Below are 16327 nucleotides of genomic sequence, written 5' to 3' on the forward strand. Positions count from 1 at the left end.
AGGCTAGCAAACTTCGTATCAGCAGATAAATCTCATTAGCAAACAGTTCCTATGATTCTCCAAGACAAGACTACAGAAGGTGAGGCCTCATTCTTTCTGTTCTGCTGCCCACAGCTTTGGGTCAGTGCACTGATTGCTGTTTCCTGAGGTTTCCGTATGTCAGGCTTCCATAACCCTGCTCTGGACCATCCTTAGTTTTGCTACATGTCTCTATTACAAAATACTCAAAGACTAGTTCTGACAGCTACTTGTATGTTCATGAATAAAAATCTACTACACTGCAGGATTTCAGTTTTATAGCATCTGCCTGGATTGTACTTACTTAGGTAGAATGCCATCAAGCATGACCATAAAAAAAACAACAACACTGTGTGACTTTCTTTTTATGTATTCAAGCTACAATATACACATTCTTCTCAGAAAAAGAAAGTGCACATATATGCATGGGAAGATAGAGTTCTGAAACTGAACATGTTTCATGAGAGCTAGTTAAAGTCATCTTAATCTTCACAATTGGCATGAATATTTTTCTGGGTCAGGAAGCAGGACACGGTATTGGTTTAATCTATGTTTTGTGAGAACATCATGTATTATAGCTGTTGTTTTTGTTACCCTTATTATTACTATTATTGTTATTGTAATGACACTGAGCCCTTTTATTTTGGAATGCAAAGACTCTTTTAGGACTTTTAAAAACTAAAAAGTGCATATATGTAAGATGTACAACATTGTGTTTTAATACAAATATACATAGTGAAATGATTACTACAGTCAAGCTAATTACCATATCCATCTTCTCACGCAGTTACCACTTTATCTTTGTGGTGAGAGCACCTGAGATCTACTCTTCTAGCAAATTTTCAGCGTACAGTACAATATTGTTAAGTACACTCACCGTGCTGTACATTAGATCTCTAGAACTTATTCACCTTACATGACTGACATTTTGTACCCTTTGACCAACACCTTCCAATGTCCTCCATCTCCTCACCCCTGGTAACTAGTGGTCTACTCTCTGTTTCTACATATTTGATACTTTTAGATTACATATATAAGAGAGATCATACAGTTTTATTTCTGTAATTTTGCAGGGAAAGTGAGATTCCCCGGGGACTGATGCATCTTGATGACGTGATGACTCTTAGGCCTATCTCTCAGCTTCTCACAGACACAATGTTTGTGAATAAAGTTGGAGAATGGAAAATAATTATAAAACAAACAATGGACTTATTTCACATAGCATAATGTCTTGCAGGTTCCTTCATGTTGTTGAAAGCAGCAGGATCTCTCTTTTCCAAGACAAGTAATATTCCATTGTATATATGCACCGCAATTTCTTTATCCATTCATCCATAGACAGATACTTTGGTTATTTCCATATCTTGGGTATTTTGAATAATGCTGGAGTGCAAAGACTCTTGACTACTAGTTACGATTGGTTGGCCTTGGTGAGTCCCGTGTGAATGATTTGTTTGCTTTCTGGTTCCACGCATCCTCTCCCTCCTCTGCTTAGACTCAACCCCCAAATTTGGGTTCAGCTCCACCCCAAACTCAGAATGCCCACAGTTGGCAGGACTTTGGGGAACACTAGTAAGTCAAGTGAATCAGCACCAACTCTTCCTGTTTGGGAATACTTTTCTGTAGTACACTCTTTTTTGTAACTGGTGCGCAGCCTTGGGACCAGATCTCAGTCTTGAAGTACACTTGGCTTCTGTGTTTGCCTTTTTTTGCTGGCACAGTCACCAAGGTCCCACAAACCCAGGACTCTTTAAAAAGTCTTGCTTTAGTGAGTTTTCACGATTCTAAAGTCAACCTCACACTTGATTCCATGACTAGCCCCGATCCCTACTGGGGGTGATCCTTTCAATGAACCTGCATATTCTCTGCCTGAGACTTCTTAAGGGATCCTCTGTGATTAAGGAACAGCTTCATCTGCTGGATTGCCAATACCTGCCCAGCGTCTGAACCTCATAACTATCACCAGATCTTCTGAAGAGAGCAATTGTATGTCTACATATGTTTCCTTCCAGTATGTTAAACCTTGATCCATTTATGCTTACCCTACACCGGTCAGCATATTCAAATGTCAGACTCTCATCTCTCCCACTCACCTCTGACTTAAATTTTCTTAAGACCATTTCTTCCATCTAAGGAGATTCTAGACTCCAGTAAGGAGAGGAGCTCCCTAAAAATGTCTTACCCAAACCAGATTTGTGGCCCATATTGGTATCTAGGAAAATCAAGATTATATTGAATATCAGTGGGAAGTTGACACTGAAAATAAGTCACCAGATGGAAGTCTCAGTGACATTCTGGAAGAGCTAAAATAGAACATGGGCATGTGGGTTGGGATGGCCACGTGGTGATGTAGGCCCCTGTTAAGCCCAGAACTTCAGGTCTTTTGGCACTAGTTCTCAGAGACACCACCTTCTTCCTTCCTTCTCCTTTGCTTCTGATAAGATGATGTCTCCCCAGTCACAGTTCTGTGGCCTCAGCAGCAGCATCAGTTACTTGATGGACCAAATTTGCCACAATTTGAAACACATTATGAATTTTCATAGGCCTATATGGCTTTATGTAGAAAAAAACAGGTAGACTTTTTCAGTGTAATCTGTCCCCACATATTTTTCCTGGATCTGGAATAAAATTGGTTTCTTGTATTTGATACTCCATTTTGCTAGGATGAATGCCTGAAAAGAAATTAATGACAAAAACAAAAAGTGGCTCAAAGAGTGAACAGCATCAAGGCTTGTAAGAAGAGCCTCCCTGGCTCTCCTCAGTACCACTGACAACAGTGAAGAGGGGACCCCTGCATCCTGGGTACTGCTAACAAGTCCCTGGTCTCCCAATACCCCAACTCTCACCACCACTGCTTATCTTGAGACCATCAGGATGATTATCATTATGTCCTTTATCCCTTTTGACATCATCTCTCATCTCTTGATGCTAACATATGGGAAAGAAGGGATCCCCCCCCACTTACTGACCCCACTTAGATCTTCCTTGTCATCTTTCCAGCCCTTGTTTCCTCAATAACACTTTTTTTCATTCTTGACTGTTTTTTTCCTTCTCTCACTAGAATGTAAGTCCATTGAGGACAGGAAGTTCATATGTTTTTGTATGTTTTATTTACTACAGTATTCCCAGCATTTAGAACAGTGCTAACAGAGTAGCATTTTTGTTGAATAATCTGAACACAACACTATACTAATACTGTAACAGTAATAATGTTGATAATATTTTTACTCATTAAACAATTTTAATAAGCCAAGTATTATGCTAGATTCTCCTAATATATTTAGTTTAGCTTTTTAACACTTCCATGAAATAGGTTCTTTCATTAGCCCTACAGCATAGAGAAGTTGAGTAATTTGTTTACAGTTGCTCAGCTGATAAAAGACAGAGTTCACAAGAAGTCTACACTCAGGCTTCTTTTACAAACATTTGACTTCCTAGACTCTGGGCATTGTCTGCAGATGCAGATCATGATATCATATTTTTTTAGGACCAGTACCAACAACCCATCGCATCACACCACAGGTCTCCTGGACTTCTGATTAGTTTTTTTGCTCATTCCCTCCAGGCTGTTTTCCTCTCATTGATTGGATATAGAAGGATGGCTTCTCCTTGCCTTTATTATTAGTTTACCTAAGCCAAGCTTTAATAAACAGCCCATATCCTACCTGGAATTTGTTTTTTAGATTGTGCCTACTTTATATTTGTAACTCCCATATTAAAGTTATTGAAGTGTTTATTTTCTCCCATGGCATGGGTTAAGATAGTATTTAATCCACTTTGGTTTTGCTCTCTATATTGGACAGATACAGCTACAGGGTCTGCAGGATGGCTTCTGGCTATACTCTTGATCTTTTTTGATGACTCTTTTTCCAATGTCCCTACATTTCACTGTGGTATTCAACCTTCTGAAGTGGAAGGGAAGAAAAGGAAGTGGCTTGCGCTAGAATACGAAACCCCTATATTTGGCTCTATAACTATTATCCAAGTGTCCCCAAAGCATGTAAAACTTATACTAGATAGAAACAATTCAAGCCACACCCTGGCTAATTTTCTTTCCTTTTTTTTTGAGCTTTTAATTTTATATTGGAGTATAGCCGATTAACATTGTTGTGATAGTTTCAGGTGCACAGCAAAGCAATGATATTTTTCCTTTAAACTATATCCGTTCTGTTTTACTTCATCAGGTTATGATACTTATCCTCTCTTTCCTCTCAGATTATGAGTAGGTTTTTTTTTCTGTGAGGAAATAATATTTACATGTAGCTGTGTAAGAACAATCAAAGTATTTGCTGTGGAGTCTAATTAAGACCATCCATTTGAAACCCTCAACATATATTTCTAGTTCTGACTCATTCTCTGGCTTTGACCTGTCTTTAAGCATGATGTAATAACCACAAACTACCAACTTTCTTTTAGCTGTGGTATGTAATACTATATTTCCCTTTTACCTCCCACTTCTTAAAATTTTCTCCTGTCTAATCAATTTCAGGTATAGATATAGGTATAGGTTGCCAAAACTTTGAGTTTCATTTCAAACCCAATTTCTTTAATATAGGTAACCTCAATTTAAGAGCTACAACTTCAGTTCCCCTTTTAAAATATCTTTCCATCTTTCCTTCTTTCTCTCCTTCTTTTCTTCCTTCTTTTTTCTGTCCTTTATTCCTTCTTTCTCTGTGCTCTTTTTATTTTTGTTTGTTTTTTGTTAGCATCTAGTACAAGCTATTCACACTATAAAATATGGGAAACAGAGGTGAATATAGCATAGTGTCATTGCTCAAGGGATTAATATTTTCTATACGGGAGAGACCTATACAAAAAAATGTGCTGGGCCTCCAAATAAATTGTACTAAGGCTTTTCCTTGAAATCTCTCATTGAAATGACTAATATAGGCAAATTTCTGCATCAATTATGAAAACTAAGAAAGAAGGCTACCCATGAACTTGAAACACTGATGGATTTCAATGCGATGGAGGTCTGCTAAGACTGGCTATAGAAGGCCAATCAAACCTAACAACATATGAAAAAGGTTCACCAACAATAAATAGGATTTATCCCAGGAATGCGAGCTTGGTTTAAGTTCTGAAAATCAAACAAGATAATACATCAAATTAATAAAATAAAGGACAAAAACCACATAGTCAACTCAATAGAAATATAAAAAGCACTTGACAAAAATCCACCACTCATGCATGAAAAAAATACTCAACCAAATAAGTATAGAAGTGAAGTTCCTCTACTGATAAAGGTCATATACTAAAAACAAAAATGCAAAGCATAAAACAAAACCCAGTGAATTTCTTATTTAAGGATTGCATGTTTTCCCTCAATTGGTATATCTTCTTTGTAAATATACCTATTTAAATCCTTTTTCAAGTTTTAAATGAGTGATTTTTTTTCTTTTATTATTGAGTTTTAAGTGTTCTTTATATATTGTGGATACCAGTCCCCTATCAGATATATAGTTTCAAATATTTTCTCCTATTTTATCAGCTGACAGTTGATTTCATTTCTGGGGCAGAGAAACTACAAAGAACATCTTATGGCCAAGAAAGCAAGTAAGTTCTCAAAGACTAAGAGGAGCACATTCAAAAAACATAGGATCTGGGGCTTCCCTGGTGGCGCAGTGGTTGAGAGTCCGCCTGCCGATGCAGGGCGCGCGGGTTTGTGCCCTGGCCCGGGAAGATTCCACATAATGCAGAGCGGCTGGGTCTGTGAGCCATGGCCGCTGAGCCTGTGCGTCTGGAGCCTGTGCTCCGCAATGGGAGAGGCCACAACAGTGACAGGCCCGCGTACAGCAAAAAAAAAAAAAAAAAAGATAAAAAAACATAGGATCTGGCGTGGGCAAACTACCATTGGCCAGTTCTGGGAGAGCTTTAACAAGTCTATAACTAATTATAAAACTAACATAATAATAATAATTGTATAATTATAAAAGAAACAAATGAATTAGAAGGGAGAGTGAAAGAAGAAAAATTAAACAAACTTATATGCTCCCAGCAGATATAATTATCACATTATCAACTTACTTTTAAATTTAGGACTAAAAGAAAAAGAATTAAGCATCTAGCCTGCCTATTTCGGAAATATCCAGTTGATAGGGGAAAGCTCTTTTTTATAGAAGATTGTTAGACCACAAATGTAGAATGATTTAAATATTTTTTAAAAGATCACTACTTTGCAACCTGCATTGAAACAGTTGATTCAAGCGAGAATGCCAAAACTTTTTATTCAAAGATTGTTGGATAGCACCCTGGATGCAAGTGTATTAATTACCCCACAGATTATTTCCTAAACGAAAATGAATAAAAATTGACCCCACAATGAAGAGATCTGGCTTTGATCACCAGAGCTGAACATTATAAATAATGAGGCAACATGGTACTATGTGCCTTCTAATGTAATGCTTTATGAGGTTCACAGCATCACCTGTGAATGAATCTTGCCAAAAAAAAAAAAAAAATGACCTGAATCTAATCTTTCAGATCTAACTTTCAACATATAATAGATTCAAGGGCTGGATAAACAGGTTAAGTACCATCAAAAGTAAACAAACCCCAAAAAGAATGGGATGTAGTTTGTAAGTCAACTGACCTGTTCTCTGCAAAAAGTCAATGTAGGGAGAGGGGAAAAAATGGGAGGACTATTATAGAATAAAACCAACTGAAGAGATACAGGAACAAAATGCAATATAGAGACCTTGATTGGATCTTGTTTAAACAAAGAAACAAAAACAGCTGTAGAAGACAGGTTTAGGGAAAGTTGAATAAGGACTGTATATTAGTTGACATCATGGAATTGTTAGTTTTCTTTGGTGTGATAATGAAATAATGATTATGTGAGAAAATATACTTATTTTTAGGAGTTTCATGCTGAAATATTCAGAAGTGTCATATCTGCAAATCACTTCAAACTTTGAGCAAACACACAAACACAAAGAGAGAACTAAGCAACGATAAAATATTAATATTTGTTGAATCTATGTTGTGGGTATGTGGGTGTTTATAGGACCATTCTTTCAACTTTTGTCCATGATTACATTCTTTTATAATAATAAAATTGGAAAAATAGAATCTTTTTCAGGCTTTGATTTCTATGATAATTTATTCAGTTTTACCAAAACGTATAGAACTTAACCTCATTAAGAAACATGAAATTAAAATACATTAAATGCTGCTGCTTAATGTTTCTGGTAAACTTTCTGTTTAACTTAATTTTATTATTATTTTTAAAATTGAGGTTATTTTTTTAACATCTGCATTGGAGTATAATTGCTTTACAGTGGTGTGTTAGTTTCTGCTTTATAACAAAGTGAATCAGCTATACATATAGATATATCGCCATATCCCCTCCCTCTTGTGTCTCCCTACCACCCTTTCTATCCCACCCCTCTAGGTGAACACACAGCACCGAGCTGATCTCCCTGTGCTGTGCAGCTGCTTCCCACTATCTATTTTATTTTTGGTAGTGTATATATGTCCATGCCACTCTCTCACTTCGTCCCAGCTTACCCTTCCCCCCACCACCCTGTGTCCTCAAGTCCATTCTCTATGTCTGCATCTTTCTTGTCTGGCCCCTAGGTTCTTCAGAACCTTTTTTTATTTTTTTTAGATTCCATTTACATGTGGTAGCATGTGATATTTTTCTCTTTCTGACTTACTTTACTCTGTATGAGTCTCTAGGTCCATCCACCTCACTACAGATAACTCAATTTTGTTTCTTTTGATGGCTAATATTCCATTGTATATATGTGCCACATTTTCTTTATCCATTCATCTGTCGATGGACACTTAGGTTTCATCCATGTCCTGGCTATTGTAAACAGAGCTGCAGTGAACATTGTGGTACATGACTGTTTTGAATCATGGTTTGCTCGGGATATATGCCCAGTATTGAGATTGCTGGCTTGTATGGTAGTTCTATTTTTAGATTTTTAAGGAACCGCCATACTGTTTTCCATAGTGGCTGTACCAATTTACATTCCCACCAACAGTGCAAGAGGGTTCCCTTTTCTGCACACCCTCTCCAGCATTTATTGTTTGTAGATTTTTTGATGATGTCCATTCTGACTGGTGTGAGGTGATACCTCGTTGTAGTTTTCATTTGCATTTGTCTAATGATTAGTGATGTTGAGCATCCTTTCATGTGTTTGTTGGCAACCTGTATATCTTCTTTGGAGAAATGTCTATTTAGGTCTTCTGCCCATTTTAGGATTGGGTTGTTTGTTTTTTTCATATTGAGCTGCATGTGCTACTTGTAAATTTTGGAGATTAATCCTTTGTCAGTTGCTTCATTGGCAAATATTTTCTCCAATTCTGAGGGTTGTCTTTTCATCCTGTTTGTGGTTTCCTTTGCTGTGCAAAAGCTTTTAAGTTTCATTAGGTCCCATTTGTTTATTTTTGTTTTTATTTCCACTTCTCTAGGAAGTGGGTCAAAAAGGATTTTGCTGTGATCTATGTCATAGAGTGTTCTGCCTATGTTTTCCTATAAGAGTTTTATATTGTCTGGCCTTACATTTAGGTCTTTAATCCATTTTGAGTTTATTTTTGTGTATGGTGTTAGGGAATGTTCTAATTTCATTATTTTACATATAGCTGTTCAGTTTTCCCAGCACCATTTATTGAAGAGGCTGTCTTTTCTCCATTGTATATTCTTGCCTCATTTATCAAAAATAAGTGACCATATGTGTATGGGTTTACCTCTGGCCTTTCTATCCTGTTCCATTGATCTGTATATCTCTTTGTGTGCCAGTACCATACTGTCTTGATTACTGTAGTTTGTAATATAGTCTGAAGACTAGGAGCCTGATTCCTCCAGCTCCGTTTTTCTCTCTCAAGATTGCTTTAGGGCCTTCCCTGGTGGCGCAGTGGCTAAGAATTTGCCTGCCAATGCAGGGGACATGGGCTTGAGCCGTGGTCCAGGAAGATCCCACATGCCATGGAGCAACCAAGCCCGTGCACCACAACTACTGAGTCTGCACTCTAGAGCCCGCAAGCCACAACTACTGAGCCCATGTGCTACAATTACTGAAGCCCACACACCTAGAGCCCATGCTCTGCAACAAGAGAAGCCACCACAATGAGAAACCTGCACACCTCAACAAAGAGTTGCCTCCGCTCGCTGCAACTAGAGAAAGCCCACGTGGAACAACAAAGACCCAATGCAGCCAAATAAATAAAATAAAAAATAAATAAAATTAATTTTTTAAAAAAAGGATTGTTTTGGCTATTCGGGGTCTTTTTTGTTTCCACACAAATTGTGAAATTTTTTATGCTGGTTCTGTGAAAAATGCCATTCGTAGTTTGATAGGGATTGCATTGAATCTGTAGATTGCTTTGGATAGTATAGTCATTTTCACAATGTTGATTCTTCCAATCCAAGAACGTGGTATATCTCTCCATCTGTTTCTATCATCTTTAATTTCTTTCATCAGTATCTTATAGTTTTCTGCATACAGGTCTTTTGTCTCCTTAGGTAGGTTTATTCCTCGGTATTTTATTCTTTTTGTGGCAGTGGTGAATGGGAGTGTTTCCTTCATTTCTCTTTCTGATCTTATGTTGTTAGTGTATAGGAATGTAAGAGATTTTTGTGCATTAATTTTGTATCCTGAAACTTTACAAATTAATTGATTAGCTCTAGTAGTTTTCTGGTAGCATCTTTAGGATTCTCTATGTATAATATCACGTCATCTGCAAACAGTGACAGTTTTACTTCTTCTATTCTGATTTGGATTCCTTTTATTTCTTTTTCTTCTCTGATTGCTGTTGCTAAACCTTCCAAAATATGTTGATTAATAGTGGTGAGGGCTTCCCTGGTGGCACAGTGATTGAGAGTCTGCCTGCTGATGCAGGGGACACGGGTTTGTGCCCTGGTCTGGGAAGATCCCACATGCCGCGGAGCAGCTGGGCCCATGAGCCATGGCCGCTGAGCCTGCGTGTCTGGAGCCTGTGCTCTGCAACAGGAGAGGCCACAACAGTGAGAGGCCCGTGTACCACAAAAAAAAAAAAAAAATAGTGGTGAGAGTGGGCAACCTTTTGTTGTTCCTGATCGTAGTAGAAATGGTTTCAGTTTTTCACTGTTGAGAATGATGTTGGCTGTGGGTTTGTCATATATGGCCTTTATTATGTTGAGGTAGGTTCCCTCTATGCCCACACTGTGGAGAGTTTTTATCATAAATGGGTGTTGAATTTTGTCAAAAGCTTTTTCTGCATCAATTGAGATGATCATACGGTTTTTCTCCTTAAATTTGTTAATATGGTTTATCACATTGATTTAAGTATACTGAAGAATCGTTGCATTCCTGGGATAAACCTCCCTTGATGATGGCATATGATCCTTTTAATGTGCTGTTGGATTCTGTTTGCTAGTATTTTGTTGAGGATTTTTGCATCTGTGTTCATCAGTGATATTTATCTGTAGGTTTCTTTCTTTGTGACATCTTTGTGTGGTTTTTGTATCAGGGTGATGGTGGCCTCGTAGAATGAGTTTGGGAGTGTTCCTCTCTGCTATATTTTGGAAGAGTTTGAGAAGGATAGGTGTTAGCTCTTCTTTAAATGTTTGAGAGAATTTGCCTATGAAGCCATCTGGTCCTGGACTTTTGTTTTTTGGAAGATTTTTAATCACAGTTTGAATTTCAGTGCTTGTGATTGGTCTGTTTATATTTTCTATTTCTACCTGGTTCAGTCTCGGAAGGTTGCACTTTTCTAAGAATTTGCCCATTTCTTACAGATGTCCATTTTACTGGCATATAGTTGCTTCTACTAATCTCTCATGATCCTTTGTATTTCTGTACTGTCAGTTGTTACTTCTCCTTTTTCATTCTAATTCTACTGATTTGAGTCTTCTCCCTTTTTTTCTTGATGAGTCTGGCTAATGGCTTATCAGTTTTGTTTATCTTCTTAAAAAACAGCTTTTAGTTTTATTGATCTTTGCTATCGTTTTCTTTATTTATTTCTGATCTGATGCTTATGTTTCTTTCCTTCTGCTAATTTGGGGGTTTTTTGTTCTTCTTTCTGTAATTTCTTTAGGTGTAAGATTAGGTTGTTTATTTGAGCTGTTTCTTGTTTCTTGAGGTAGGATTGTATTGCTATAAACTTCCCTCTTAGAACTGTTTTTGATGCATTCCATAAGTTTTGGGTCGTCGTCTTTTCATTGTCATTTGTTTCTAGGTATTTTTTCATTTCCTCTTTAACGTCTTCAGTGATCTCTTGGTTATTTAGGAGTGTATTGTTTAGCCTCCATGTGTTTTTATTTTTTACACATTTTTTCCTCTAACTGATATCTAGTCTCATAGCGTGGTCATCACAAAAGATATTAGATACGATTTCATTTATTTTAATTTACCAAGGCTTGATTTGTGACCCACAATATGATCTATCCAGAGAATGTTCCATGAGCACTTGAGAAGAAAGTGTATTCTGTTGCTTTTGGATGGAATGTCCTAAAAATATCAATTAAGTTCATCTTTTTTAATGTGTCATTTAAAGCTTGTGTTTCCTTATTTATTTTCATTTTAGATGATCTGTCCATTGGTGATAGTGGGGTGTTAAAGTCCCCTACTCTTTTTGTGTTAATGTCAATTTCCCCTTCTATGGCTGTTAGCATTTGCCTTATGTATTGAGGTGCTCCTATGTTGGGTGCATAAATATTTACAATTGTTATATCTTCTTCTTTGAATGATCCCTTGATCATTATTTAGTGTCCTTCTTTGTCTCTTGTAATAGTCTTTATTATTTTATTTTATTTTTTTGTTTGTAGTATGTGGGCCTCTCACTGTTGTGGCCTCTCCCGTTTTGGAGCACAGGCTCTGGACGTTCAGGCTTAGCGGCCATGGCTCACAGGCCCAGCCGCTCCGTGGCATGTGGGATCCTTCCAGACCCGGGCACGAACCTGTGTCCCCCGCATCGGCAGGTGGACTCTCAACCACTGCGCCACCAGGGAAGCCCAATAGTCTTTATTTTAAAGTCTATTTTGTCTGATATGAGAATTGCTACTCCAGCTTTCTTTTGATTTCCATTTGCATGGAGTATCTTTTTCCATCCCCTCACTTTCAGTCTGTATGTGTCCCTAGGTCTGAAGTGGGTCTCTTGTAGACAGCATATATACAGGTCTTGTTTTTGAATCCATTCAGCCAGTCTGTGTCTTTTGGTTGGAGCATTTAATCCACATACATTTAAGGTAGTTATCGATATGTATGTTCTTATTACCATTTTCTTAATTGTTTTGGGTTTGTTATTGTAGGTCTTTTGCTTCTCTGTGTTTCCTGCCTAGAGAAGTTCCATTAGCATTTGTTGTATAACGCTGGTTTGGTGGTGCTGAATTTTCTTAGCTTTTGCTTGTCCGTAAAAGTTTTAATATCTCTGTCGAATCTGAATGAGATCCTTGCTAGGTAATCTTGGTTGTTGGTGTTTCCTTTTCCTCACTTTAAATATGTATTGCCACTGCCTTCTGGCTTGCAGAGTTTCTGCTGAAAGATCAGCTGTTAACCTTATGGGGATTCCCTTGTATGTTTTTTGTTGCTTTTCCCTTGCTGCTTTTAATATTTTTTCTTTGTATTTCGTTTTTGATAGTTTGATTAATATGTGTTTTGGCGTGTTTCTCCTTGGTTTTATTCTGTATGGGACTCTGTATTTCCTGGACTTGATTGACTATTTCTTTTCCCATATTAGGGAAGTTTTCAAATATAGTTTTTTCAAGTATTTTCTCAGTCCCTTTTTCTTTCTCTTCTTTTTCTGTGACCCCCCAAATTAGAATTTTGGTGCGTTTAATGTTGTCCCTGAGACCTCTGAGACTGTCCTCATTTCTTTTCATTCTTTTTTCTTTATTCTGCTCTGCAGTAGTTACTTCCACTATTTTTTCTTCCAGGTTACTTATCCGTTCTTCTGCCTCAGTTATTCTGCTATTGATTCCTTCTAGAGAATTTTTAATTTAATTTATTTTGGTATTCATCATTGTTTGCTTTTTAGTTCTTCTAGGTCTCTATTAAACGTTTCTTGTATTTTGTTCATTCTATTTCCAATATTTTGGATCATCTTTACTATCATTTCTCTGAGTTCTTTTTCAAGTAGACCGCCTATTTCCTCTTCATTTGTTTAGTCTTCTCGTTTTGCTTAACTTACTGTGTTTGTGGTCTCTTTTTCGCAGGCTGCAGGTTTGTAGTTCCCGTTGTTTTTCGTGTATGCCCCCAGTGGGTAAGATTGGTACAGTGAGTTGTGTAGGCTTTCTGGTGGAGGGGACTGGTGCCTGTGTTCTGGAGGGTGAGGCTGGATCTTGTCTTTCTGGTGGGCAGGACCACATCTGGTATTGTGTTTTGGGGTGTCTGTGACCTTATTATGATTTTAGGCAGCCTCTTTTCTAATGGGTGGCATTGTGTTCCTGTCTTACAAGTTGTTTGGCATAGGGTGTCCAGCACTATAGCTTGTTGGTCATTGAGTGAAAGTGGGTCTTAGCGTTGATATGGAGATCTCTGGGAGAGCTTTTGCTCTTTGTTATTACCTTGAGCCAGGAGGTCTCTGGTGGACCAATGTCCTGAACTCAGCTCTCCCATATGATCGGCTCAGGCCTGACACCCAGCCGGAGCACCAAGACCCTGTCAGCCACAAGACTTGGAAGAAAAGGGAGAAAAAGAAAGAAAGAAAAATAAATAAATAAATTTTAAAAATAAAATAAGTTATTAAAATTTAAAAATTAAAAAATATTATCAAAAATTAAAAAGTAATTTTAAAAAAGAAAGAAGAGAGCAACCAAACCAAAAAACAAATCCACCAATCCACAAGCGCTGAAAACTATACTTAGGGGCTTCCCTGGTGGCGTGGTGGTTGGGTGTCTGCCTGCCAATGCAGGGGACACAGGTTCGAGCCCTGGTATGGGAGGATCCCACATGCCGTGGAGCAACTGGGCCCGTGGGCCACAACTACTGAGTCTGTGCGTCTGGAGCCTGTGGTCTGCAACGAGAGCCCGCGATAATGAGCGGCCCATGCACTGCGATGAAGAGTGGCTCCCACTCGCCACAACTAGAGAAAGCCCTCGCACAGAAACAAAGACCCAACACAGCCAAAAATAAAAAAATAAAAATAAATAAAAATTTAAAAAGTAAAACCTATACTTACAAAAAAAAAACCACCAAAATAATCCAGACAGACTTCACCCTAGGACAAATGGTAAAAACAAAGCTATGCAGACTAAATCACACAAAGCAGCCTACATATACATTCTCACAAACAGAGAAAAAGGAAAAAAAAAATATATATATATATGAAAAAAGGAAGAGACCAACCAAATCAATAAACAAATCTACCAATGATAATAAGCTCTAAATACTAAACTAAGTTAAACACAAAACTAGAAACAAATTAGACACAGAAAGCAAACCCCAAGTCTACAGTTGCTCCCAAAGTCCACTGCCTCAATTTTGGGACGATTCATTATCTATTCAGGTATTCCAGAGATGCAGAGCACATCAGGTTGACTGTGGAGATTCAATCCACTGCTCCTGAGGCTGCATGGAGAGATTTCCCTTTCTCTTCTTTGTTCACACAGTTCCTGGGTTTCAGCTTTGGATTTGGACCCGCCTCTCCGTGTAGGTCACCTGAGGGCATCTGTTCTTCTCTCAGTCAAGAAGGGGTTAAAGTAGCAGCGGATTTGGGGGCTCTGGCTCACTCAGGCCACAGGGAGGGAGTGGTGTGGGACGCGGGGTGAGTCTGCGGCGCAGAGGCCTGCATGACGTTGCAACACCCTGAGGTGTGCTGTGTGTTCTCTCGGGGAAGTTGTCCCTGGATCATGGGACCCTGGCAGTGGCGGGCTGCACAGGCTCTCAGGAGGGGAGTGACCTGTGGAGAGTGACCTGTGCTCGCACACAGGCTTCTTGGTGGCTGTAGCAGCAGCCTTAGCGTCTCATGCCCGTCTCTGGTGTCCGAGCTGACAGCCGTGGATCGTGCCCGTCTCTGGAGCTAGTTTAGGTGACGCTCTGAATCCTGTCTCCTCGTGCACCCTGAAACAATGGTCTCTTGCCTCTTAGGTAGTTCCACACTTTTTCCCGGACTCCCTCCCGGCTAGCTGTGGTGCACTAGCTCCCTTCAGGCTGTGTTCACGCAGCCAACCCCAGTCCTCTCCCTGGGATCTGACCTCAGAAGCCTGAGCCTCAGCTCCCAGCCCCCACCAGCCCCGGCAGGTGAGGAGACAAGCCTCTCGGGCTGGGGAGTGCTGGTCGGCACCGATCCTGTGTGTGGGAATCTCTCCGCTTTGCCCTCCGCACTCCTGTTGCTGTGCTCTCCTCCATGGCTCCAAAGCTTCCCCACTGCCACCCCCTGTCCCCACCAGTGAAGGGGCTTCCTAGTGTGTGGAAACTTTTCTTCCTTCACAGCTCCCTCCCAGAGGTGCAGGTTCTGTCCCTATTCTTTTGTCTCTGTTTTTCCTTTTTTCTTTTGCCCTACCCAGGTACGTGGGGATTTTCTTGCCTTTTGGGAAGTCTGAGGTCTTCTGCCAGCTTTTAGTAGGTGTTCTGTAGGAGTTGTTCCACATGTACATGTATTTTTGATGTGTTTGTGGGAAGGAAGGTCATCTCCATGTCTTACTCTTCCACCATCTGGAAGTGCCCCCTCTGTTTAACTTTAGATAAAAAATTGATAAATTAATATTTATGTTTTTGAGGAAATAACATTAATCTAAAGTATTGTGTCTGTTAAAATAAAAACTTCTGAATAGTAAATATCTCTAGATGGTAGGCTTCTGTGTAATTGTATTTCCTCCTTGCTGCATGTTCTAATTATTTAATAATAGCAATAGTTAACCTTTATTAAATTTTTGTTCTATGTTAGGCACCATGCTAAGTTCTTTATATACAATTTCTTGATTCCTTACAAAAACATTGAAACTGTAAGAAAGGTAGGATTGAAGGAAAAGGAGATAAACTAAGTGAAATTTTAAAAAGGTTTTGAGTAACCACTGTAAGAAATGGGAGAGAGATCTCTTCAAGGATACATAATAGGGATTTCAGATATGACCGAGAGCCTTGCTGAGGGTGGAGCCAGAAGGTTACACCATAAAATATAGGGACTGTAGTCTGTGCAATGGTGTTATTTCTTTCTTCCTATATCATCGCCCATATATGTAGGAGCTGAGAAAGTAGATGGATAGGTTGGTCCAAAAATGGCGTTGGCAGGGCAAATGTAATAAAAGGGCACGAAAACATGAATTTTATCATGCAGACAAAAAAATGTGATTAAAGTAATGTACCACATGATCCAGAGAGGAAATGAATAGTTGGTTGGGAGGTGTAGGTCAAGGGCTGAGGGTTATGTGTACATAGGAGCC

The sequence above is a fragment of the Kogia breviceps genome, chromosome 20, assembly GCF_026419965.1.
Source record: "Kogia breviceps isolate mKogBre1 chromosome 20, mKogBre1 haplotype 1, whole genome shotgun sequence".
NCBI classification, from domain to species: domain Eukaryota; kingdom Metazoa; phylum Chordata; class Mammalia; order Artiodactyla; family Physeteridae; genus Kogia; species Kogia breviceps.